This window comes from Caretta caretta, chromosome 6 (assembly GCF_965140235.1).
Source record: "Caretta caretta isolate rCarCar2 chromosome 6, rCarCar1.hap1, whole genome shotgun sequence".
Taxonomy (NCBI): Eukaryota; Metazoa; Chordata; order Testudines; family Cheloniidae; genus Caretta; species Caretta caretta.
In genome coordinates, this window is record NC_134211.1 from 115,929,993 (window position 1) to 115,955,812 (window position 25,820).

Here is a 25,820-nt window from a genome sequence, read left to right on the forward strand (position 1 = left end):
TACTTGTAAAATGGGCTGCGATTTTGACTGTATTTAATAAATTAAATAGCCACTGACACTTTATCACTGTTGCATCTAAACTATGCTGCTGAAAGATGTGTGTAGTTCTTCCACCAACAAGGTTATGCTAAAATACCAGACTGACCCCTCTCTGTCTCATCAGCGCCAGACTCAGGCGCTCTTTCACAATGCACTGTACGCCTGGAATAGCCTTCCAGTTAATATACACCCAACCCATTTCTGTTCCACTTTCAAAATCTTCCAGTGCCACATCTGCTCTATGAAGCATCCTAGCTCTAAAGATCTGAGCCCACTCAGTGTTTGTTCTGTACAGCAGATTAAACACCCACAGCCCACTGAAAGAGAGTGGGAGTTGGGAGCCAAACTCCTCTATGTTCTTTTAAGAAACCCAGTTTAACTCTGTGGGGAACAGAAGCCTCTTAGTTTTTCAGCACATTTCCCTCACTGTACAGCGCCATGCACATTTATGGACCATTTAACTCGCATTACAAAACAATGATGGAAGTGCTAAACACTGCTTTTCCACACACAGCAGATGACAATGCAGCACTATCCTGCATCCGCTGTCAGATGAGAAAGAATTCCTTTTTGTGAGAAGATAAAGAATTAAAGGGGCACATAAAGGAAAACAGTACCACATTAGTCCTATTGTATTAATTTGGATGGAATAAAGTGCCCAAGTTGTTAAAGTTGTTAACAGAACCCAGTCACTGTACAGTGTTAAAAAAGGTTCAGGGTTTGATATACAGACATCTCAGCCTGCTCAGTACCAGGGCAAACACACCATTAAAAATCTTTTTAACCATTTATTAAAGATGTAGAAAACGAAGGACACACAGTTAAAACATTTGACATGTAAAGTATTAAGTTAGGCTTTCATTTTAACAGCATTTCTTGTTCCATTTCCCTTTAACTGGTGGGAGGTTTTAGAAGGGAGCCCTTCTCCCCTACCATTTGACAGTCTCTTAGATTATATTAAAGATTGTAATAACTGTCCATTTGGGGGGAAAAAGAGAAGAAGTTAGTCAATCTGGGCTGGAAGTCTTGTTGTTGCTGTTGTTGTTAAAGTCCAATCCCATTTCCTAATACACAAGACAAACACACAAAAAGGGAAAGGAAAGAACAGCAAAGACAGAAAATGCAACTTCTGTCTCTGGTGTTGACTCTCAGCTGGTGCTGGAAAAACACAGACACAGCACATGGTTTGATCACCCATGCTTGCACAAGCATCAAGCTGGGCAGGGCATAACTTGTATCTGCCTCTCTGGTACCTGTTCACAGCAGTGTTGCAAACTATGCAGCCTTGGCTATCTAAGCCAGACTCTTATTACACAGAAGGAAAGGGAGAAAGATAGGAAAGAAAAGGAGGAAAAAGACACATGGAGTGTGGTGGGAGGAAGCAAAGTCTCACATCCCAGATGATGTTTGGGATTTAGCCAGAGCCAGTGGAAGTGGTGATGTGATCTGACTCCCTCTCTGGCCTGGTCTGGTCAGGACATCTTTCAGGATTAGGACAAAGAAGGTTGGAGGTCCCAGGAGAGGGAGGGGTGATGGTTGGGGTGATGAGGCTGCGCCTTTCTCTTTCTTTCAGTCAGCCAGTCGAGCAGTAGCCAGCTTTGCTCCCAAAAAGTCTTTTTTTTCTTAATAAGGACCCCAAAAGGGAGTGATGGGTAGAATAGCCCATCCCCACATTATTTCATCTATTAGTGAGGCCTAATTTCCAACACACCAATTTGGTTCACTGATTTCTGGTTTCACGCTGATCTTGTTTACCAGGCGTGATTTTAAACACTGCTTGAACTATATAAGTAGGCTTTTTTGTTTGGACTAATTCATCTCTCTCTTTTTTGCACCTTTTCCCATCAACGTTTGTTATTATAGGTTATTCTGACATTTTATGAACTTTCACTCACTTTTCACAGTAGAGCTCACATGGTGAATTTGTAGGCCCAATTATCACAACAGTACTACTGAGAAGGAGACACAATTCTGTAATGAAATAATCACAACCATAGACCGTATTCTCCACTCACTCCCAGAGGTCAGATTAAGAAAAACATAAGAACGGCCATACTGGGTCAAACCAAAGGTCCATCTAGCCCAGTGTCCTGTCTTTCAACAGTGACCAATGCCAGGTGCTTCAGAAGGAATGAACAGAATAGGCAACCATCAAGTGATCCTCTTCCCAGCTTCTGGCAAACAAAGACTAGGGACACTTCAGAGCATGGTTTTGCATCCCTGCCTATCCTGGCTAATAGCCATTGAGGGACTTATCCTCCAGGAATTTATCTAGTTTTTTTTTTAACCCTGGGAAAATATGATGGCACTTTGCCAAGCTCCACCATCTTAGGGTATGTTTACATTGCAAAGCAAGTCCAGCATTTGTAGAATTCCAGTAGCTAACCCTGGGTTTGTTAATCTAGGGCTCGAGCGTCTGCACTCATTTACAACCCCAGGTTAGGAATTGTTGAAGCCTGGGTCCTAACCTGGGGTTCCAGAGTCTACGGTCCAGTATGTGGGCCCCAGTCCAGCCACCCATATCCCAGACTTCCTAGCACCCTCCCATAATGTGGTGCTAGTCCTTTGTTCATCCTGCAGTGTGGAGCATTTGTCCACCAAACTTGACTGTCCAGAGAACAAGAAGTCAGCCTGTGGGATACTTTTGGCAGACTCCCAGAGCACAAGTCCTGTGGGGCAACAGGACTTGAACCCTGGGTCCCAGCTTGATTCAGTCTCAGACCGCCCACCACTGTGAGGTCCTGGCACCCTGAGTCTGAGCCCTGGGTTAGCACAATTTGTGTGTAGACAGAAGGGGGGTTACACTTGAGCCTGAGTTCGAACACTGAGCTTACATTGCAGTGTAGCGATACGTGTATTATGTTCTGGCTATGGGAGCAGCCAAAATGTGACCCCATTCGCTGTAGAGTTTGTAGATGTTCATATTATAATTGTGGGCTGTACTGGGCTCCTTGAGCTTGGCTTGCCCTCAGTGACTTCAGCATGTCAATGGCTCTTTAGGCTCAGCTCCTTCTTAATGGGGGGGAAAGAAGTTAGTGGAGGCACCTCCCAAATGCCACCCACTCATGACAGTAAATTTAGACATCACTCAATCATGCAAATCTGTGACCTCCCTCTCTTTTGTTAGGACTTGTGCACATGGGAAGATTTTACCTGTAAGGCCTTGTCTATACAGTTTTTATACTGGTTTAACTATTTTGGCTCAGGGTGAGATTTTTCTACCAAAATAGCGAAATCAATAGAATCCCTATAGTGTGGACATAGTTATATTTGTATAAAGGTGCCTTATACTAGTATAGCTTACTCCCTTTCCCATACAGCACCTTTATATTGATATAACCGCATCCACACTACAGGGGTTGTACCAATTTAACTATACCCAGTATAATTAACACAGTACAATTTTGTGTGTAGTCAAGGCCTTATACCAATATAGTTATGCAGATACAATCCCCCATGTGGATACTCTCAAACTTGTAAAAGAATGCCTTTTTTCATTTTAGCTTATACCACTTGGGAAAGGGTTTAAGTTAAACCAAAAAAGCACAACTCATTTTGCAAAGCAAGAGTATCCACACCGGAGGTTATATCAGTGTAACTATGTTGGCTTGAATTCACACGTTAGGTTATACCCAAACAAGCTTTCCCATGCAGACAAGGCCTTATGTGAGGAATTAAATAGTTAACAATTATCATCACTGGGCATTTGGGGGGGGGGGGGGGAGATTCACACTACTGCAAACTATTTATTCCAGGGTGGTTCACACATCCCTAAACTATTGCTCCAGGCTCTCTGTGGACTCATTTCTGCATTGGTTACATTTTTGAGGTTTCCTAAGCAACCATAACAGCTAGAGACTTACTCCCCTCTGCCCCAATTAATCTGACATTCTGAAGAACAATGTCATAGCTTCAGAGAGGTTCTAGTTGTTGTGGGGACATAGACCTGCTGCTTCCAGCACTACTCATTCCACATACACACACAACTCCCAATAATGTCAATGGGAATTTGGCACACTTATCTAGGGGCAGATCTTCTTTAAAAGCACAAAGGGGCCAGAAAGCAAGTTTAATTTATCAGCAATGGATTCTCTCAGGGTGGAATTCTTCTAGTCATCTCAACACCATCATCTTCCAGACCACAGTTGTAGGAAGCATGCTTTGGGGGAGGTGGGCGGGGCAGACATGGCCAGAAAGTGGTGCTTCTTTGATCCCCAATCAGCATAATGGGGGCTACTGGTTGAATGTAAACCTTCCCTGAGGCTGCTCTAAATTATGGAGAGGACAGGGATGGCACAGAATCAGCCCCAGGATTGGGGAGTTGCAAACAGCTCTGCTGTGTCCCTGCATCCAGAACTTACAGGACAACCCTGTGGCCCCAGACATATCACTTTGTGAATATTTATCGTTTTTCAAACAAAAAACTATAAATTGCTGTTCCTAGAGGGAAGCAAAACACTGCATGTCATTACAATACTGCTCCTAATACCCAGTTACGCAGAGAGTATCAGTTCATTCGATATTGTGCATTGCATAAAAACTTGCCCTTAGGCTGTTCTCCAGATCATTTGACTCACGTGTCACCTGAGCTTGCTTTTGGTGGGTGACGAGGAAAAGCGACTGCAGCATATGTCCTCTCCAAAAGTTACACCTGCCACACAGAAAGGCCTGCTGAAGATGCAGTTGCAGTGAGAGGTTACTTATCTACTTGCCACCTCAGATTTCTTCTCCCCCACATAAAGGGCAACTGAGCAATTACTGTGGGGAAGGAGCTCACTTCTGCTAATAGGAAGCTCTTAGTTTATGCTTTGTGAAGTGAGTCAATGGCATTAAAATGCAGCCTCGAATCACCACCTTTGACAAAATGCTCTTTATAAAGCTATTTAATCCCAGCAAGCTCCCTGGATGCAGACGAGACCAGACACACATGTGCCAACACCACCAGGTAAAACATACCATTATGTGAAAAAACCCTTAAGACATCAAGGCCCTTTCAGAATCAGGTCCTCCCAATTTGAGGCACGGAGGTCCCTTTCAACAGAAAACCACTTCTGGACCCAGATTCTCTGCCCTCTTCGTGCTGCAGCAGTCCTAAGGGGGACCTAAATCTCCAGTGGGGATCCCCTGTTGTGAGAGAGTCCCAAGATAGAGCCTGTGTAACCAGGCTTGATAGGAGGGAGGAGGGTTGCATGGGGAGTGAAAAGGGATAGTGGCTGAGGTGTGACTATGCTCAGCTGGTGGATGGTCCCTGGGGGGCTGCTGGCAGCCGGCACAGGTTGGAGCAGACCTCACAGCTGCTCTAACATGCATTGGAGCTAGGTAGAGAATCCTGGCACCCTAACCAGCTCCCTGACTGGCATAAACTCAGCACAGCAGAAAGCCTGTCCTCCCGCATCATCACCAAGAGCAGTTCTCCTTTTCTGAGGCACAACCCCACCCTGAACTCCCTACTGTAGCCAGTATCTAGGTGCCACAGTTTGGCCCTGAATCAATAGCTGTGGCTGAGCATAGAACAATATCTGTGCTGTCCCAGAGCAGGGCTAGTAACAGAGCCTGCCTTCCTGCACAATGTCACCAAGTGGCAGCCCAGGCACTCAGCTGTATAAGAGGGTGAGGTTTGATTACGGTGAGATTCAGACAGGGGAAGTGACTCAGTGGCTCAAAGTTCCAGATAAATGAGTACAAGAGAGAAACACCCACATGTTCCGGGCTGAGGGGAAGGCTCACGGGAGATATCCAGATTATAGGAACTGAATGAATGTGTATGGGGGTGGATACAAGATCAAAGAGGTAGCATCAGGCAAGTCCACAGAGAGCTTTGAAAGCCCTTAGGATGGTATTCAGCAGAGGAAGGGAGGGGTGATAAAATGTCACATTCTGCACAAAGAGAATAATGTTGTTTCAACATAGTAGAAGTCGTGGGGCCCTATTCTCTACTCACTTAGGCCTTGTCTACACTGGCAACCTTCTGCGCAATAAAGCAACCTTCTGTATTATAACTCCTGAGGTGTACACACTGCCAAGCCACTTAATGCACAGGAATTGCACAGTTGCAGCGCTGTAAAAAAACCACCCCGACGAGAGGCTTACAGCTTTCTGTGCCGGGGGTACAGTGCCACGATGCCAGTGTAGACACCCTGGTCGATTACAGTGCTGTGATTGGCCTCCGGGAAGTGTCCCACAATGCCTGTTCTCGCCTCTCTGGTCATTGGTTTGAACCCTACTGTCCTGCCCTCAGGTGACCAACTGTCAGCCCCAGCCCTTAAATTCCTTGGGAATTTTGAAAGTCCCCTTCCTGTTTGCTCGGTGATGCGTGCAGTGGTCTCAGCGCATCTTTCCAGATGGCCATGCCTGCTCCACGCACCAGGCGATCCCCCACTTGGAGCAATGCCGAGCTGCTGGATCTCATCAGCATTTGAGGAGAGGAGGCTGTCCAGTCCCAGCTGAGCTCCAGCATTTATGATACCTACGACAGATTTCATGATGCATGACAGAAAGGGGCCATGACTGGGACACACTGCAGTGCAGGGTCAAAGTGAAGAAGCTGCGGAACGCCTACACAAGGCACTGAAGGCAAAGCACCACTTCAGTGCTGCACCCATGAGCTGCCAGTTCTACAAAGAGCTGGACGTGATACTCAATGGCGTCCCCACCTCCACTGTGAAGGCCACTGTGGATACTTCAGTGGCTCGCGTGCCAGTCAAGAGTGGACCAAGCCAGGAAGAGGAAATCTTCGACAAGGATGTGGACTAGGAGGGAGACCCAGAAGCAGAAAACAACTCCGAGGTCAGAGATGCATGCAGCCAGGAGCTCTTCTGTACCATGGAGGAGGCTAACCAGTCACAGTGGTTGGAGCTTGGCAAGTGCAAACAGTACAGGAGGCCTCTGGTAACTGGCTTTGATTTTGGGAATCGCTGAAGAGAGTTGTTGGGACAGGAGGGGTGCAGAAAGCGGGCTTGTATCTGTGTGATGTGCATACCACCACATGCCTAGTCTGAGTGGCGGAACAGGGTGTTGATTGACTCCCTCACTTCATGGGAATCTGCCTCAGATCTCCACGAAATTCTCATGGAGACTTTGGCAGAGCTGCTTCGTTTCTTGCCCCATTAAGGGTAGCTCTCCTGCACCACTCTGCCCATCACTGGGGCGACACCATTTCTGCACACAGGTGAGCGCATAAGGGCCAGGGGGGAAGCTGCAGTCTTGGAGAAGACCCTCCCTTGATTCTCTGTTCACCTGCAGCAGTGAGATATCTTCCATAATGAACACAGTCTATAGAAAATGTGGGGACAGTAATGATTATAAAGCCCCCACTACAGTGCTGGCTCTTCCCAAGAGCCACATGCCCAATGTACAGTATGGTTCTGGAACACTGATTTTCCCTGCCCCTGTGGTTACTCACAATTTTGGGGGTCTTGTGGCTCCCGTGTGCTCGCCTGGGGTCAGCCAGTTAGTGACAGGTATGTGAATAGTGGCTGTGTTTTAAATCACTGAATCAGTGGTCTGTGTGTTGCAAACAATACAGCTTCTGTAAAATGTTGCATTTTGGCTTCACAGATATGACCTTGGGAGCCCAGCCTCCCTCTTTGTTATCACTGGCTGAACAGCTGCGCAGAATTAGAAAGCGGCCACAAAGAACTAAAGAGGACTTTCTGCGTGATGCCATGATGCATTCCGCTGCCGAAAAACAAGAATTGAAGGAATGACAGGACAGCGAGAATAGGGACTGAAAGGAGAATGCAGCACGCCAAGACGAAGCCACAGAGCTGCTCTTAAACGTTATGGAGTGCCAAACGAACATGCTCCAGGTGCTACTAGCACTGCAAGCAGCTCCACATCTGCCTTCCCTGCAGCCGCTGTCGCAAAACTCTTTCCCATTCGACCCCCAGACAGCACCAACACACTCTTATCAACCTCCTGGCTCCAGTCTGTACCGGCTGCATTCCACTCCTGCCCCGTCACAGTCCGGTCCTTCAGACTCCCAGTACACACTGCACTCAACACCCGTCCCTCTGCAGTTTAGCCCTGCTGAAGTACAGAACCTGCTGCACTGTACTCCAAAGGACAAGGTTGCATATGATATCTGGACATACATAAACCTTTAACCGTCCCGGAACCCCACCTCCTCCTGGGACCCTCCCTTCTCCCATCCCCCTCAGTGCTGATGTGTTTGTTTTTTGTCTCTCCCCTCCGGTTGTTGTTTTTTAATAAAAGAATTGCTTTGGTTTGAAAGCAATCTTTATTCCATTAACTGAAAGCAAACAGAGCCCTTCAAAGCAACAGCCAGTTTTCTTACACCTTCACAGTGCATCATCTGTACCAATCACAATCACCTCCTAGCATTACAAGTACTGCACTCCCGAGCATAGCAACAAATATGACTGGCTTTCAGCTTCAGATTGCTATCTCGAGGCATCTCTGATCCTTATGGCCCCGCGCTGTGGCCCTCTAATAGTCCTGGTCTCTGGCTGTTCAAATTCAGCTTCCAGGCGCTAAGCCTCAGTGTTCCAAACCTGAGTGAAGCTTTCACCCTTCCCTTCACAAATATTATGGAGCGTACAGCACGTGGCTATAAGCATAGGAATATTGTCATCGGCCAGGTCCAGCCTCCCATATAGGCAGCACCAGCGGGCTTTTAAATGACCAAATACACACTCAACAGTCATTCTGCACTTGCCCAGCTTGTTGCTGAACTGCTCCTTACTGCTGTCAAGGTGCCTCATGTATGGCTTCATAAGCCACGGCATTAAGGGGTAGGCAGGGTGTCCCAGGATCACAAAGGGCATTTCGAGTTCCCCTACGGTGATCTTCTGGTCCGGGAAGAAAGTCCCTGCTTGCAGCTTCCTGAACGGGCCAGTGTTCTGAAAGATGCGTGTGCCAAGCACCTTTCCAGACCAGCCTGCGTTAATGTCCGTGAAATGCCCACGGTGATCCACAGGTGCCTGGAGAACCATAGAGAAATACCCCCTCTGATTAATGTACTGGGTGGCTAGGTGGTCTGGTGCCAGATTTGGAATATGCGTGCCATCTGTCACCCCTCTGCAGTCAGGGAAGCCCATTTTTGTGCAAAGCCATCCACAATGTCACGCACGTTGCCCAGAGTCACGGCCTTTCGGAGCACGATTGGATTAATGGCCCTGCACACTTCTGTCAACACGAGTCCAACGGTCAACTTTCCCACGCCGAACTGGTTAGCGACCAATCGGTAGCAGTCTGGAGTAGCCAGTTTTCCACAGTGCAATCGCCACACACTTCTCCAACAACAGGGCAGCTCTCATTCTCGTGTCCTTGCGCCGCAGGGCTGGGGCAAGTTCATCACACAGTCTCATGAATGTGGCTTTCCTCATCCGAAAGTTCTGCAGCCACTGCTCATCATCCCAGGCATGCATCATGATGTGATCCCACCACTCAGTGCCTGTTTCCCGAGCCCAAAAGCGGCGTTCCACTGTGGTCAGCACCTCTGTGAATGCCACAGAGCAATCTCATGTCGTAACTACTATGGGTGGCGAGATCAGTGTCGAACTCCTCTTGCCTTTGTAGTTTAAGGAATAATGCCACTGCCACTCGTGACGTGTTAGTGAGAGCGAGCATCATATTGGTCAACAGTGCGAGATCCATTCCTGCAGACCAAAGAGGCAGAGCATGCAGTACACAAACCATTGAAAGATGTCACCAAATGGAGATGGAAGCACAGGACTTGGTGGGATGCAAACCAATGCATCACAGAGCATTGCAACAGGACCCAGGGTGCCCCACGACACCCTCCGTCTTCCCACAGCTCTTAGTGGCAGAAGAGGAAGAGATGCTCTGTGGGATAGCTGCCCAGAGTGCACCGCTCCAAGTGCCGCAAGTGTGAACACGCTATTGCACAGGCAGCTGACACTGTGAACACACAACAGCGGTTTCCCTTCAGCGCTCTCTGAGCGGCACTGTAACTCTGCCAGTGTAGACATGCCCTTAGCCTGGTGTAAATCAGGAGTAACTCCACTGCAGATGATCGTGCAATACCAGTGTAAAAGCTGTGGAAGGGAGAGGAGAATCAGGTCCATATTGTTTAGAAACTAAGGCACATAGGAGGATCATGAGAGAGAGAGATTTGAAACAGTCAGCAGGACAATGATCAAGGAATGCATAAGCCTACCTCAATGGTAGGTTAAAGATGAATTTGGCACTTTTTGGGAGGGTGGAGATGGACTTATAGACACAGGGCAGGGGAACTGCACATTTTCAATTGAGCGTGAGAGAGCCGGAGGTCACTGGCGTCCAGCGCTGTAGGGCAGCATGTATTCACAAGCAATGGATCACACAACTACAGAAACAATTGGAAACTGGCACTGGGTAAACCTAGCACCCGTATTCTCAAAACTAGTGGCAGTGCAGCACTTGAGGTGGGGCGCCAGCCACTCCTCCTCATTTCCGGTGTCTAACTTAAAAGGACTGCTGAAAACATAGTCACGACTTACCTGGTTCTCGCCCATGAAAGCGCCTGCTGTGACTGCCACATGAACCGAACGCAGTTTCAAATGGAAGGAGATGGCTCACATGGTTGGGAATGAAAAGGGTGGTGGTCTCCGCACCTGTCTTGAAATATTGCCCACACCTGAAAAAAAACACACACACCCCTAAATCTAAGAATCCCTGCTAGCAAAATGCATTGCTATCAATGTTTCACTACACACCCTGCTTGGCAGCTCTGCTATTACCAAAGAATGACACGTCTATGATACTGTATAGTACTTCAGAGATGGGCTACAGCACCATTTATCAAGCGGAAAAAAGGGCCTCTGGAGGAACCATCACTTTAGATGGAGTTTGCAGGGCAAGAGGTTACGTGGGATGCCTTTTATGGCAGTGAACAATCGCTCGGTCTGTCAGGGGGAAAATGAGTTTGGTATCCTATAAAAGGATAGTTACGGGTCATAATTTCATGTCAACATTCTCCTGATGTAAATACAGAATTTCTAATGAAGAACAAACTTAAAAAAAAAAAAAAAAAACCTTTGGGACAGGAAGTAAATCTCAGTACTTTAAACAGGTCTCGGCATACTATATGCATGTCTATCCTGCTAGCAGTGCCTTCTCAAACTGAAATGACAAATACTGGCTAGCCATGCCGGTTTTGCAAGGGAGAGAGATTTCAATTTATTTCTCATCTGGGAAAAAATGACATTGATGGCTAGTGAGAGATTACTGTGTGTTCCTGAATAGGAGCAAATAAGGGGTGGAAATCCCCTATTCCCAAATGGCAGGAATGAGAATGTCTAATTAAAAAATAATCTTTTATTGGCTGCCAACTCAATCAAAGTTTCAATATACAAGCCACCAATTACAGGAAGTAGATAATCAGCTATGCATTTAAAAGCGTGCCTGCTGAATAATGTGTCCTTTAATTAGATGTATTTTTTAAGACAAAAATTGGATTGCTGGGAAGCAAAGAAAAAGCAACAGTCAGACTAAAAATGGACTCTTCCTCATTTATCCACAGCCAGCAGGAATAATTTAGAGTAACAAAATAAATCACCACAGTTTAGACTATATATTGTAAGCACCATTAAAAATGCAACTTTCCCTGTTCAAGCTACCTCTCACCACTGTGGAATCTTCCTGTAATCTGGGCCAGAGACACCACTGAACTGTGACTGTGGTGGCATATGCTGAATTTTTAAATGTGCTGTGTGTGAGAAAGCGTGAGTGTAATAAAAATATCACACACACGTATATACTCCTCCCTCACACACAAGAAAACAGAGTATGCAGCATGAAAACCCAGCGTTTGCCAGAGTGATTACACCGCAGTGGTGTGTCTTGCCCAAGCTATAGGAAAGAGCCAAGTTATTCTAGGTAATATGAGAGAAAGAGAATGAACAACTCAGTATATTTGAGCACAGAAATTGTTTCAGGCACTTCTCTGATTGCAAACAAGGCCCCGAAGTAAATGTCACCTCATCTACACAAGTCTCTGCCATCATCACAATTCGCATTACAACTTTCCTAATGCTTATCATCAGAGATAGCTGGATGGCATGGTGTTTCTCCAAAATAACTAGGCATCCAGGAAGAGAGAGAGAGGGGAAGAGGGGAACAGAAAAAAATGAGTTTGCAGATAGTTACACAGTGGCTGAAGCCAGGAGTTACTCTTTTTCTTTAAAGTGCACTGAAGTATCACTAGATGCCTTCAGCTTCAGTGTGTATGTTTCCCAAATGAAGTCTTTCCCTGTTATTTAAACCAAGATAAGACATTCTAGCAATGGCAGGCATCATAACAACTTATTTTGAATAGGTTCTCTCTAAACCCATCAACTCCTCCAGATCCCCCTTTCTCATTCAGAAGAGGCAAGGGGCTGTGTAGGTAATTAGGGTGCAGTGGGCACTGAGGAAGCCCCTGTGTTTCAACACCACAAGCTTAAGACTCAAGGTGATTTGGGGATGGGTGAAGAAGGGGGAGATGGAGTGCAGGTGAGAAAAAGCTACTCTCCATGACACCTGCCTCACCAAAACTTGTGCGCCATGAACTCTACAGCGTTCTAGTGTGAAGCTATCAGGTATTCCTCCATGAGGCTCTGTGTATTGCCCCATTCCATGTAGTTTTATGGGGGGAAAAAAACCATCTCGTTACTAGAACATCAAGCCTTATCTGGACGAAAGTGATAGTTTTCTAACAGTAAATGTATAGTATTCAAGGATTAATCCAGGCTATTCTGTGCAAAATAGACCAGGTAAATACAAATTCACCACAAAGACTATAAGAAAGGATGATTCCCTTCACGAACAAGAAGGCTTCAGGCCAAATTCAGACCTGGTGTAAATGGATTCCACAGAGTTGCGTTCACGTAGGGAGTCTGAGTTCTACCCTCTACTTTCAGATAATGTCACCACCGAAAACATTTTCCCTTTCAGATACAGGGGTGTAAACTGAAGTCAAAGGGTCAGAGTCAGGTCCCTGCTCTGGCCTTTCTTTGCCACTTTTGGGAGGCATATTAGGACTATAAAGTGATCACATGGGTCGAAAATTACCCTAGTACAAGAGCTGAGTGGATGTCTTCACTGTCCGCCTCACATCCACCAGTGTAGGAGGTGGGAGCACAGTCCAGAATTGAGATTCTTGTAGTTACACCAGGGATTGATTTGGCCCAGTGGAGGTACTCCAGATTGCCAGAGGCATAACTAGGAGCAGCATTTGGCTGCTCCTTTCTAAGCTGGCTAACTTCTAAGGAATTATCATGGAGTCTGAGTCAAACAGATGCCAAAACCTCAAAAGCAGCTCTACGTTTTCAGCAGGGCAGGGAATAGCAGCATTCCTGGCAATGGCATGCTTACAGGCATATGCAGGTATCATCCAAGACTGCTGGAGGTGAAAATGTCATCACTGTCCCCCCACAGCTGCATCCAACCTGCTCTAGTGAGAGACCTCAGTTGGCATTAGCCCACTCACCATGCTGTGACACAGCAGCCCATTTGTGGCTCACTGCTCTGTATCAGCAACTCCTCAGGCCTGACATACTCTCTACACCTCAGACATATGTCCTTTGAAATCTAACACCACACTGGTCATTAACGTCCCTGTGAAATGTCCATAACAACTCAGTGGATGCAATTATAGATACTCTCTGACATTGTATCCTGGAGACTGTAAACAGCCAAAGGTGAGAAAATAGGTATCTTCCATATAAGGGGCAAGAAAAATATGGTGGCAGATGTCCTGTTCAGGAAAGAGGGCTCTGATCTGCTGCCTCTGGGATAAGGCTAAGACCTTTCACCTAGGAAGACAAGAGAAACCAGCCCCTTGTGCTTCTGTGGAATGTCCTGACTGAGAGAAAGTCAGCCTTGGCTGGGAAAAAGGAAGACTGGTGAGACAAAGCCCCTTGAACAAAGCCTGCACCTTGCTAGATTAAGCCCTGGTCTACACTAGGAGTTTAGGTCAAATTTAGCAGCATTAAATCAATGTAAACCTGCACCCGTCCACACGATGAAGCCCTTTTTTTCGACTTAAAGGGCTCTTAAAATCGATTTCCTTAATCCACCTCTGACAAGTGGATTAGCGCTTAAATCGGCCTTGCCGGGTCGAATTTGGGGTACTGTGGACACAATTAGACGGTTTTGGCCTCCGGGAGCTATCCCAGAGTGCTCTATTGTGACGGCTCTGGACAGCACTCTCAACTTAGATGCACTGGCCAGGTAGACAGGAAAAGGCCCGTGAACTTTTGAATTTCAATTTCCTGTTTGCATGGTCACCTGCAGCTTGCCACGCTGGCTAGAGCTCATCAGCAGAGGTGACCATGATAGAGTCCCAGAATCGCAAAAGAGCTCCAGTATAGACCGAATGGGAGGTACGGGATCTGATCGCTGTAGGGGGAGAGGAATCCGTGCTATCAGAACTCCGTTCCAGTTTTCAAAATGCCAAAACGCCAAAACCTTTGTCAAAATCTCCCAGGGCATGAAGGACAGAGGCCATAACAGGGACCCGAAGCAATGCTGTGTGAAACTTAAGGAGCGGAGGGAAGCCTACCAGAAAACCAGAGAGGCGAACGGCCGCTCCGGGTCAGAGCCCCAAACATGCCACTTCTATGATGAGCTGCATGCCATTCTAGGGGGGTCAGCCACCACTACCCCAGCCATGTTGTTTGACTCCTTCAATGGAGATGGAGGCAACACAGAAGCAGGTTTTGGGGACGAGGAAGATGATGATGAAGAAGTTGTAGATAGCTCACAGCAAGCAAGCGGAGAAACCGGTTTTCCCAACAGCCAGGAACTGTTTCTCACCCTGGACCTGGAGGCAGTCCCCCCCGGACCCACCCAAGGCTGCCTTCCGGACCCACCAGGCGGAGAAGGGACCTCTGGTGAGTGTACCTTTTAAAATACTACACATGGTTTAAAAGCAAGCATGTTTAAAGATTAATTTGCCCTGGCATTTGCAGCTCTCCTGGATGTACTCCCAAAGCCTTTGCAAAAGGTTTCTGGGGAGGGCAGCCTTATTCCACCCACCATGGTAGGACACTTTACCACACCAGGCCAGTAGCACGTACTTGGGAATCATTGTAGAACAAAGCATTGCAGTGTATGTTTGCTGGCATTCAAACAACATCCGTTCTTTATCTCTCTGTGTTATCCTCAGGAGAGTGATATCATTCATGGTCACCTGGTTGAAATAGGGTGCTTTTCTTAAGGGGACATGCAGGGGCCTGCTGGGCTGTTTGCCTGTGGCTGAACAGAAATGTTCCCCACTGTTAGCCGGGGGGGTGGTCAGGGTGAGGGGCTAGCCACGTGGTGGGGGGAGGCAAAATGCGACCTTGGAACGAAAGCACATGTGCTGTGTATGTAATGTTAATAGCAAGGTTTACCGTGAAAGAGTGTACCCATTGTTCTAGAAAATGTGTCTTTTTAAATACCACTGTCCCTTTTTTTTTCTCCACCAGCTGCATGTGTTTCAATGATCACAGGATCTTCTCCTTCCCAGAAGCTAGTGAAGATTAGAAGGTGAAAAAAACACACTCGTGATGAAATGTTCTCTGAGCTCATGGTGTCCTCCCACACTGACATAGCACAGACGACTGCGTGGAGGCAGACAATGTCAGAGTGCAGGAAAGCACAATATGACCAGGAGGAGAGGTGGCAGACTGAAGAGAGGGCTGAAGCTCAAATGTGGTGGCAGCGTGATGAGAGGAGGCAGGATTCAATGCTGAGGCTGCTGGAGGATCAAACCAATATGCCCCAGGGTATGCTTGAGCTGCAGGAAAGGCAGCAGGAGCACAGACCGCCGCTACAGCCCCTGTGTAACCAACCGCCCTCCTCCCCAAGTTCCATAGCCTCCTCACCCAGACGCCCAAGAACGCGGTGGGGGGGCCTCCAGCCACCCAGCAACTCCACCCCAGAGGATTGCCCAAGCAACAAAAGGTTGGCATTCAATAAGTTTTAAAGTTTTAAACTTGTAAAGTGTTGTGTGTCCTTGTCCTTCCCTCCTCCACCACCTCTCCCAGGCTGCCTTGGCAGTTATCCCCCTATTTGTGTGATGAATTAAAAAAGAATGCATGAATGTGAAGCAACAATGATTTTATTGCCTCTGCAAGTGGTGATCGAAGGGAGGAGGGAAGGGTGCTTAGCTTACAGGGAAGTAGAGTGAACCAAGGGGTGGGGGGTTTCATCAAGGAGAAACAAACAGAACTTTGACACTGTAGCCTGGCCAGTCATAAAACTGGTTTTCAAAGCTTCTCTGATGCGCACCGCGCCCTCCTGTGCTCTTCTAACCTCCCTGGTGTCGGGCTGTGCGAAACCAGCAGCCAGGCGATTTGCCTCAACCTCCCACCCCGCCATAAACGTCTCCCCCTTACTCTCACAGATATTGTGGAGCGCACAGCAAGCAGTAATAACAGTGGGAATATTGGTTTCGCAGAGGCCTAACCTAGTCAGTAAACTGCGCCAGCGCGCTTTTAAACGTCCAAATGCACATTCTACCACCATTCTGCACTTGCTCAGCCTGTAGTTGAACAGCTCCTGACTACTGTCCAGGCTGCCTGTGTATGGCTTCATGAGCCATGGCATTAAGGGGTAGGCTGGGTCCCCAAGGATACATATAAGCATTTCAGTGTCCCCAACGGTTATTTTCTGGTCTGGGAATAAAGTCCCTTCCTGCAGCTTTTGAAACAGACCAGAGTTCCTGAAGATGCGAGCGTCATGTACCTTTCCCGGCCATCCCACTTTGATGTTGGTGAAACGTCCCTTGTGATCCACCAGTGCTTGCAGCACTATTGAAAAGTACCCCTTGCGGTTTATGTATTCGCTGGCTTGGTGCTCCGGTGCCAAGATAGGGATATGGGTTCCGTCTATGGCCCCACCACAGTTAGGGAATCCCATTGCAGCAAAGCCATCCACTATGACCTGCACATTTCCCAGGGTCACTACCCTTGATATCAGCAGATCTTTGATTGCGTTGGCTACTTGCATCACAGCAGCCCCCACAGTAGATTTGCCCACTCCAAATTGATTCCCGACTGACCGGTAGCTGTCTGGCATTGCAAGCTTCCTCAGGGCTATAGCCACTCGCTTCTCAACTGTGAGGGCTGCTCTCATCTTGGTATTCTTGCGCCTCAGGGCAGGGGAAAGCAAGTCACAAAGTTCCATAAAAGTGCCCTTACGCATGCGAAAGTTTCGCAACCACTGGGAATCGTCCCAGACCTGCAACACTATGCAGTCCCACCAATCTGTGCTTGTTTCCCGAGCCCAGAATCGGCGTTCCACCGCATGAACCTGGCCCATTAGCACCATGATCCCCACATTGCCAGGGCCCCTGCTTTGAGAGAAGTCTGTGTCCATGTCCTCATCACTCATGTTACCGTGCTGACGTCACCTACTCGCCCGGTATCGCTTTGCCAGGTTCCGGTGCTGCATATACTGCTGGATAATGCGTGTGGTGTTTAATGTGCTCCTAATTGCCAAAGTGATCTGAGCGGGCTCCATGCTTGCCGTGGTATGGCATCTGCACAGAAAAAAGGCACGGAATGATTGTCTGCCGTTGCCCTGATGGAGGGAGGGGCAACTGACGACATGGCTTACAGGGTTGGCTTACAGGGAATTAAAATCAACAAAGGGGGTGGCTTTGCGAGAAACTGAATGGCCCCCTCAAGGATAGAACTCAAAACCTCAAGGATAGAACTCATAACTGGGTTTGGCAGGCCGTTGATTTCACAGAGGGAAGGAGGAGAAAATGAATACAAAACAAATCTGGTCTATTTCTTGTTTTGAGCCACTTCCTCTATCTTTATACATCTTGCTGGCAGCAGACTGTGCAGTACGACCGCTAGCCGTCATCATCTCCTGGGTGCTCGGCAGAAGAAGGTGCAGTATGACGACTAGCCATCATCTTCTGCTGGCTGGAGGTTAAAAGACAGTGCACTGCCGGTAGGACTGAATCGCCACGAGACGAAACTTAAAAGGGAAATGACCTGGCTGAGTCACTCCCATGTTTGCCCAGGCGCCCGACTAAAAGAGCACCCAGGACTACGTCGATGACGGCTACCAGTCATACTGCACTGTCTGCTGCCAAAAGGCAATTAACTGCTGCTGTGTAGCAATGCAGTACCACGTCTGCCAGCACCCAGGAGACATACGGTGACGGTTTGGTGAGCGGGCTCCATGCTTGCCATGGTATGGCGTCTGCACAGGTAACTCAAGAAAAAAGGCGCAAAACGATTGTCTGCCCTTGCTTTCACGGAGGGAGGGAAGGAACGGGGGCCTGACGATATGTACCCAGAACCACCCGCGACAATGTTTTAGCCCCATCAGGCACTGGGATTTCTACCCAGAATTCAGATGGGCGGCAGAGACTGCGGGAACTGTGGGATAGCCACCCACAGTGCAACGCTCCAGAAGTCGACGGTTGCCTCAGTACTGTGGACACACTCCGCCGACTACATGCACTTAGAGCACTTGTGTGGGGGGACACACAATCAACTGAATAAAACCGCTTTCTACAAAACCGACTTTTATAAATTCGACCTAATTTTGTAGTGTAGACATACCCTAAGTTTTAGACTTTTAGATGGGTGTTTTCACTTCTATTTGCTTGTCACCCTTTCCAACTTTACTCTTTTATTGGCATCACTTACCCTACATCTTATTGTTAATAAACTTGCTTTATTTGTATATAAACCAACTCACTACTGTATTTGAAGGAAAGGGTGTATTTCCCCCAGGTAAGTTTATAAGCTGTGATGTATTTGTGTGTCTTTAGAGGAACAAACAAACCTTATTATTTCTCTGAGATCCCCAAAGTGTCCACTCCTCACCTGGTTAACATGGTTTGGGGGAAACTGGGGACTGGGAGTGTGTTGGGGTCACCTTGCAGGTTGAAACAAAGCTGCTGGAAGGCTGCAGAAAGGCTGCTGGGATCACAGTTGCTGAACCAGGGCTGTCTAGCACACAGACTCTCAGGGTTCAGCCTGCCTGCTTGTGGGCTGGCTGTGAGCATCCCAGGCAGGGAGCTACAGCAGCAAACCCAAACAAGTTATCAAGCAGTGTTTTTGCTACTTTGCTTAGCTGTAAATTTTTATTAGTATCGATGGAAATATTTTTTCATTGATTTGTATGTGTACAATGAAATCAACATTTACCAATAAAAATCTAATCCTTCCAAGCCTTTAAGCAAAGGGAGACTGGACCAAAGTTTTGCCTCTGTCTTCACGAACAAGGTCAGCTCCCAGACTACTGCACTGGGCAGCACAGCATGGGGAAAGAAGTGGCTCGGAACTATTTAGAAAAGCTGAATGAGCACAAGTCCATGGGGCCGGAAGCACTGCATCCAAGGGTGCTCAAGGAGTTGGCGAATGTGATTGCAGAGCCATTGGCCATTATCTTTGAAAACTCATGGCGATCAGGGGAGGTCCCGGATGACTGGAAAAAGGCTAATGTAGTGCCCATCTTTAAAAAAGGGAAGGAGGAGGATCCGGGGAACTACAGGCCAGTCAGCCTCACCTCAGTCCCTGGAAAAATCATGGAGCAGGTCCTCAAGGAATCAATTCTGAAGCACTTAGAGGAGAGGAAAGTGATCAGGAACAGTCAGCGTGGATTCACCAAGAGCAAGTCATGCCTGACTAATCTAATTGCCTTCTATAACAAGATAACTGGCTTTGTGGAGGTGGGGAAAGCAGTGGACGTGTTGTTCCTTGACTTTAGCAAAGTTTTTGATACGGTCTTCCACAGTATTCTTGCCAGCAAGTTAAAGAAGTATGGACTGGATGAATGGACTATAAGGTGGATAGAAAGTTGGCTAGATTGTCGGGCTCAATGGGTAGTGATCAGTGGTTCCATGTCTAGTTGGCAGTCAGTATCAAGCGGAGTGCCCCAACGGTTGGTCCTGGGGCTGGTTTTGTTCAATATCTTCATTAATGATCTGTAGGATGGCGTGGACTGCACCCTCTCCAAGTTTGCAGATGACACTAAACTGGGAGGAGCGGTAGATACGCTGTAGGGTAAGGATAGGGTACAGAGGGACCTAGACAAATTAGAGGATTGGGCCAAAAGAAATCTGATGAGGTTCAACAAAGGCAAGTACCAAGTCCTGCACTTAGGACGGAAGAATCCCATGCATTGCTACAGACTAGGAACCGAGTGGCTAGGCAGAAGTTCTGCAGAAAAGGACCTAGGGGTTACAGTGGATGAGAAGCTGGATATGAATCAACAGTGTGCCCTTGTTGCCAAGAAGGCTAACGGCATTTTGGGCTGTATAAGTAGGGGCATTGCCAGCAGATCGAGGGACATGATCGTTCCTCTCTATTCAACATTGGTGAGGCCTCATCTGTAGTATTATGTCCAGTTTTGGGCCCCACACTACAAGAAGGATGTGGAAAAATTGGAAAGCGTCCAGCGGAGGGCAACAAAAATGATTAGGGGTCTGGAACACATGACTTATGAGGAGAGGCTGAAGGAACTGGGATGGTTTAGTCTGCAGAAGAGAAGAATGAGGGGGGATTTGATAGCTGCTTTCAACTACCTGAAAAGGGGTTCCAAAGAGGATGGATCTAGGCTGTTCTCAGTGGTAGCAGATGAGAGATCGAGGAGTAATGGTCTCAAGTTGCAATGGGGAAGGGTTAGGTTGGATATTAGGAAAAACGTTTTCACTAGGAGGGTGGTGAAGCACTAGAATGCGTTACCTGGGGAGGTGGTGGAATCTGGTTCCTTTGAGGTTTTTAAGGCCTGGCTTGACAAAGCCCTTGCTGGGATGATTTAGTTGGGGATTGGTCCTGCTTTGAGCAGGGGGTGGGACTAGATGACCTCCTTAGGTCCCTTCCAGCCTTGAGATTCTATGACTCTATGAAAGTTCCCTGCAAATCTTTCCCATTGAACCAGTGTTAATTTCAAAGGACACTTTTGCAGAGGAATAAGTGTTCAGATCCTGCCAGTACATTTTAATAACACTAGACCATTGCTTAATACAATAGGAATATTTACTGATATTACTCCATATTCAGACAGGAGCATATGCTCACTCTGATGTATTTTAATATAAATAAACTCGCTCTTCCAGGTCAATACATACCCAAAGCCTGATGGATGTTCCTCCTCTTAGCATTTCTTAAGATATTGATTATATGTCTGTTTCATTTTGAAGTCTATTTATTGCATTTATCATTCACCCATCCAGTTGTTTCAAGGTGCCAACTAGAAAAATTAATACTGGTATTAAATTCATCCATAAAGGACTTTATTCTCCACAGCTACTAGATTCAGCTGAAGGATCTTTAGACTTCTTTACTACAGACAGCATTTTCCAAATGATGGCATGTCATGCTAAGAAAATGACCCACCTAGGGCTATTCTGATCCCTAGCAAGGAGTTCCACAATCCAGATCACTCTGCTGAGAATTAGCTACCTCCTTCTCCTAAGAGTTTAATCTCCAACTCCATTAGGCTTCACTTCCCTGCTGAGTGCCGCTACCTTGGTGGGTCACGAATGGAGAGCTGGCTTCTAAAGATCCAGTCAGGCCCCACCTTTTCAGTGGGAGTTTTGACACTGACTTCCGTGATAGAAGGACCAAGACCTAAAATAGCCAGATCCTTCCTATACTTTTGAGATTAGGGAAAAGGCTCTAAATTACATCTGATGTGATGGGCTTGTGGTGGCTTTTTCTTGTTTATGAGGCAGCTGTCACATGTTGCTACATCTATACCAACAGAGACAATGAAATGTCAAAAAAGAAACACCCCTCTTTGTTGATGTAAATCTCAGCCAGATGTGTTTAATTCTTCATAATATAACTCTGAATGCTAAGAAATTTCTATCCTGCAAGAAGGTTTGGGTTTTTTTATTTTGTTTGAGGGAAGGGGGATGGGGGAGATATGAGAGGTTAATTTTTAGTTCATAAAAAAACAAGTTCCCGAAGGAAGTTTTCATCACAAACTATAGCTTGCAAACTAAATATCTCCCCTAGCATAGTTTAAACATTACTTGGTGAAGATCAGGGTACATGATCATAAGGATCCCCTCCGGCCTTAAAAATCTATGAATGTGTGTTCATTTATAGTTTCAAATCTTGATAAAGAGTTATTTCCGCCTACGCTTTGTGTATCTAGAGAGTACTGCAGATCACACCCAGAAATGTGAGTGAATCAATACAGTACTGCTGCAGAGGAGACCCCCTTCTGGGTAACCTCAGACATCTACCACCAAGGAAACAATTCAGTTCCCCCACAAAGTTCCTGGATTCCTACCTCCATTTTTCATTATTATTGTATATAGGGAAGTGGTCAAGGAACAGGGCAAACACTGATAGATAAAAGCCCTCTGCCAAAACCAAGCTCAGGCTCTTATGATGAAAGGCTTTCTTCCAGCTTTTACAGCCAGAGCACAAATTGGGGACGTGGGATGTAGAAGCAGATTCAGTCCATATGTTTCCTAGGAGCACGTCCACCTAAACAAGCGTTACAGGGGCTGCAGCAGGATGCAGCACAGCCTCTCCTGCACGCTAGCTCTGATTACATGGCAAATGTCCATGAGCAATGGCTCCACTGCGTTAGGATGTCGAGCAGCCAGGTGCAGACCTTGAGTGCAAGGTCAGAGGTTGGGACTCACCCTTGCATGGTTGCACAGGGTTGGAGAAAATGTTTCCTCGTGCTTTGATCCCACTGGTACACACCCCACACACCCCCACACACCCATGGGACAGGTCACAATCAAATGCTAAGGTGATTAAACCACACAATGACTGAGTCCTTGAAAATCAATCGTCCATAGGACCATAGCAGTGAGGTCTAAAATTTGCCTTCTATCAGTGTTCCAATTAACCTCCTGTCACAGGGTGACTGGCCCCAGTCACTAAAGTAGGTCCAGCACCCCTGTGCCAATTAAGGGGGCAGGGCTGTACCTCTGGCTATACAGGGTGTGCGAGAGAGACCTGGTGAAAGGGAACTGCTTGAGAGAGGGCTACAGAGCTGCAGGAAGTAGGTCTGCCAGAGTCCCTGGGGACGGGAGGCAGTGAGAAACTAAAGCATAAAGGGTGAGCTGAGGAACTGTTTTTGGTTGTTTGTTTCTTTAAATTTGGACAATAAGCCTGCCTAAGAGACTGTGGCTATGGCAGGGTGTCTTTGGGAACTGGAGAGAAGCGCTGCCTAGTTACACCTCTCCAAATCTACCAAGTGACAAATGGGTGTGCAGGGAAAGCAGCTACCTTCCCGCCTGCCCCCCAATAGATCCTTACTTGGAATGGCCTATATCTGCAGAATTTACCGTGGCTTATCAGCTCTAGCTTGCGATCGTTATTAGAATCATGATCTATTTCTGCCACTGATTTTGTCCTTTTCCATTTGGGAAATGGATATTCCCAGCTGCCCATCCCTGAGTTTTGAATGGTGCAGGATTGAACAAGACTTCATGAAACCACACAGACGATTTGCCTGCCCAGGGTCCTCCCTACAAATCCCTTCCCACTTCTTCCACTAATCCTTCCAACCCTGATCTCACAAATGTTGTCCCTATACCCCCACTCTTGCCCTGTGTTTTGCTTTTGTCTGGTTCAGACTGCAGGAACCTTGACTCCTTATTGGGAAGGGATATTATAGCTGTTGCTTCAGGGCTTAAGCCAATCTAGTATTAGAGACCAAGCTGAGACCTATGTGTGGGGCAGACTACCCACATCTGCCTACTATGAGCTTCTTATACCTTCTTCCAAAGCATTTGGTGCTGGGCATTGTCAAAGACAGGATATTGGACTAGATGGACCCTGGGTCTGACCCAGTCTTGCAATTCATATGTCTCATAAAGCGTTGGCTACATCTATGGTACTATCCAACTAATGCATAATTTACCTTCTTAGGTCAGAGTGGTTTTGTTTGTGCACCGTAATTGCTGATGATGTCAGCTCTGAGATTTGTGTTTGGAGGCTAAAAGCCACAATAGAGCCATTGTCAACTGTGGCCAGTTTTTCAGTCCCTCAAGGAGCAAGTATTGCAGACGTATAGGTCTGAACAACAATTTATAATTAAAAAGAAAAGGAGTACTTGTGGCACCTTAGAGACTAACCAATTTATTTGAGCATAAGCTCACAAAAGCTTATGCTCAAATAAATTGGTTAGTCTCTGAGGTGCCACAAGTACTCCTTTTCTTTTTGCGAATACAGACTAACACGGCTGTTACTCTGAAACCTGACAATTTATAATTAACAATCTGTGAGGAGGAGTTAGAAGGATGTTTGGAGGTCTGAACAGCATCTCATTTTAGGTGATTAGCATTTGGGACCCATGATCTGGTCAAATTGCCCATTGCATGCTAATACTTTTATTTTTGGTTACAACACGCCCCGGTTTGAGTGAATGGGAAACCAAGGAGAGTGGGCTTTGTGACTGTCTGGAATATGGGTGACCATCTAAGTTCCCTGTAAGCTGTGCGGCGGCACAGCAGGCTATCAAGGGCTGTGCAGGCAGGGAGAGGCGCCTCTTTCCCAGCCCAGCCCAGGCCCACCAGAGCTGCCGCAGAGAGGAGCCCCTCCCCCAGCCCAGCCCAACCCTGAGCCCCCTCCAACACCCCAATCCCCTCATCCTCAGCCCCACCCCAGAGCCTGCACAACCAGCCTGAGCCCTCACCCCCCACAGCCCAACCCTCTGCCCCAGCCCTGAGTCCCCTCCCCCACCACACACCACCTCGATATTGGTGCACATAACAAAATTCATTCTGCACATGGACGTAAAAAATTAGAGGGAACACTGGTGACCATTTATAATATCAGCCATACCTATACTGCAAAATTGCAATGAATCTTATACCAGATATGCCATGTAAGATGTCAGTGGAAATATTATGATTTGCTAAATATGATAAGCTTGTTTATATGTATGTATCATCTTTGTATCATGAGTTACAAATGTGTGAGGTACACCGATATCTCAGACTTGTTCTGTGTATCTAGGTGATACCCCCAGACAGATTGGCATCAGCACTATCCAGCCTGCTTGATGGCCCATCAAGGGCAATCAGCTGTACAATATTGTACAACATTGTAAGGAGAGTGATCACTTTAGATAAGCTATTACCAGCAGGAGAGTGGGGTGGGGGGAGGTATTTTTTCATGCTTTGTGTGTATAAAAAGATCTTCTACACTTTCCACAGTATGCATCCGATGAAGTGAGCTGTAGCTCACGAAAGCTCATGCTCAAATAAATTGGTTAGTCTCTAAGGTGCCACAAGTACTCCTTTTCTTTTTGCGAATACAGACTAATACGGCGGTTACTCTGAAACCAGCTGTACAATGAATCCATTGAGAGAAGCCAGGGGCTATGCCTATAAATCAGCAGGACATGTAGGGACATGCCTATGGACAGGGAACTCTCAATACTTTTCCATACTCATGTGCTGTGAGCTTTTCTTTGGGACAAAGGATGTACAAGCCACGCGGCAGAGAATATAAAAAGGCAGCTGCGTCACCTCCATTTTGTCTTCAATCCTGCTTCTCACCTCTGGAGTAACTTCTCTGCAAACTGAAGTTTTGAACAAAGGACTGATAGGCCCATCCAAGATTTGGATGTGTTCCAGAGGGACTGTACAAGCCAGCAAACTCACCAATGCTGCTAAGAACCTGGACTCTGAAGTCACATGTATGCATCTGATTGCTTTGACCATTTAACAACTCTCTTCGCCTTCTTTTGTAATAAATAGTTGTTTTTGATACTAAAGGATTGGCTGGCAGCGTGGTATTTTGGGTAAGATCCAAACTAATATTGATCTGGTAACGTGGCTGACCCTTTGGGGATCAGAAGAACGTTTTGTATAGTGAATAGAGTTTTAAGTAACTTCTCACTTT

The 25,820-nt window shown here is 46.9% G+C and overlaps 1 long non-coding RNA gene across 3 annotated transcripts in view; it reads right to left on the reverse strand.

Annotated features, from left to right (window-relative positions):
• LOC125638208 (uncharacterized) overlaps nucleotides 1–25,820 on the reverse strand; it is a 361,930-nt gene that overhangs the window by 287,128 nt on the left and 48,982 nt on the right. For all 3 annotated transcript variants that reach the window (XR_012669092.1, XR_012669093.1, XR_012669091.1), the window contains exon 2: nucleotides 10,503–10,639. This is a non-coding gene — a long non-coding RNA (uncharacterized LOC125638208). The remainder of the gene's footprint in view (nucleotides 1–10,502; nucleotides 10,640–25,820) is intronic.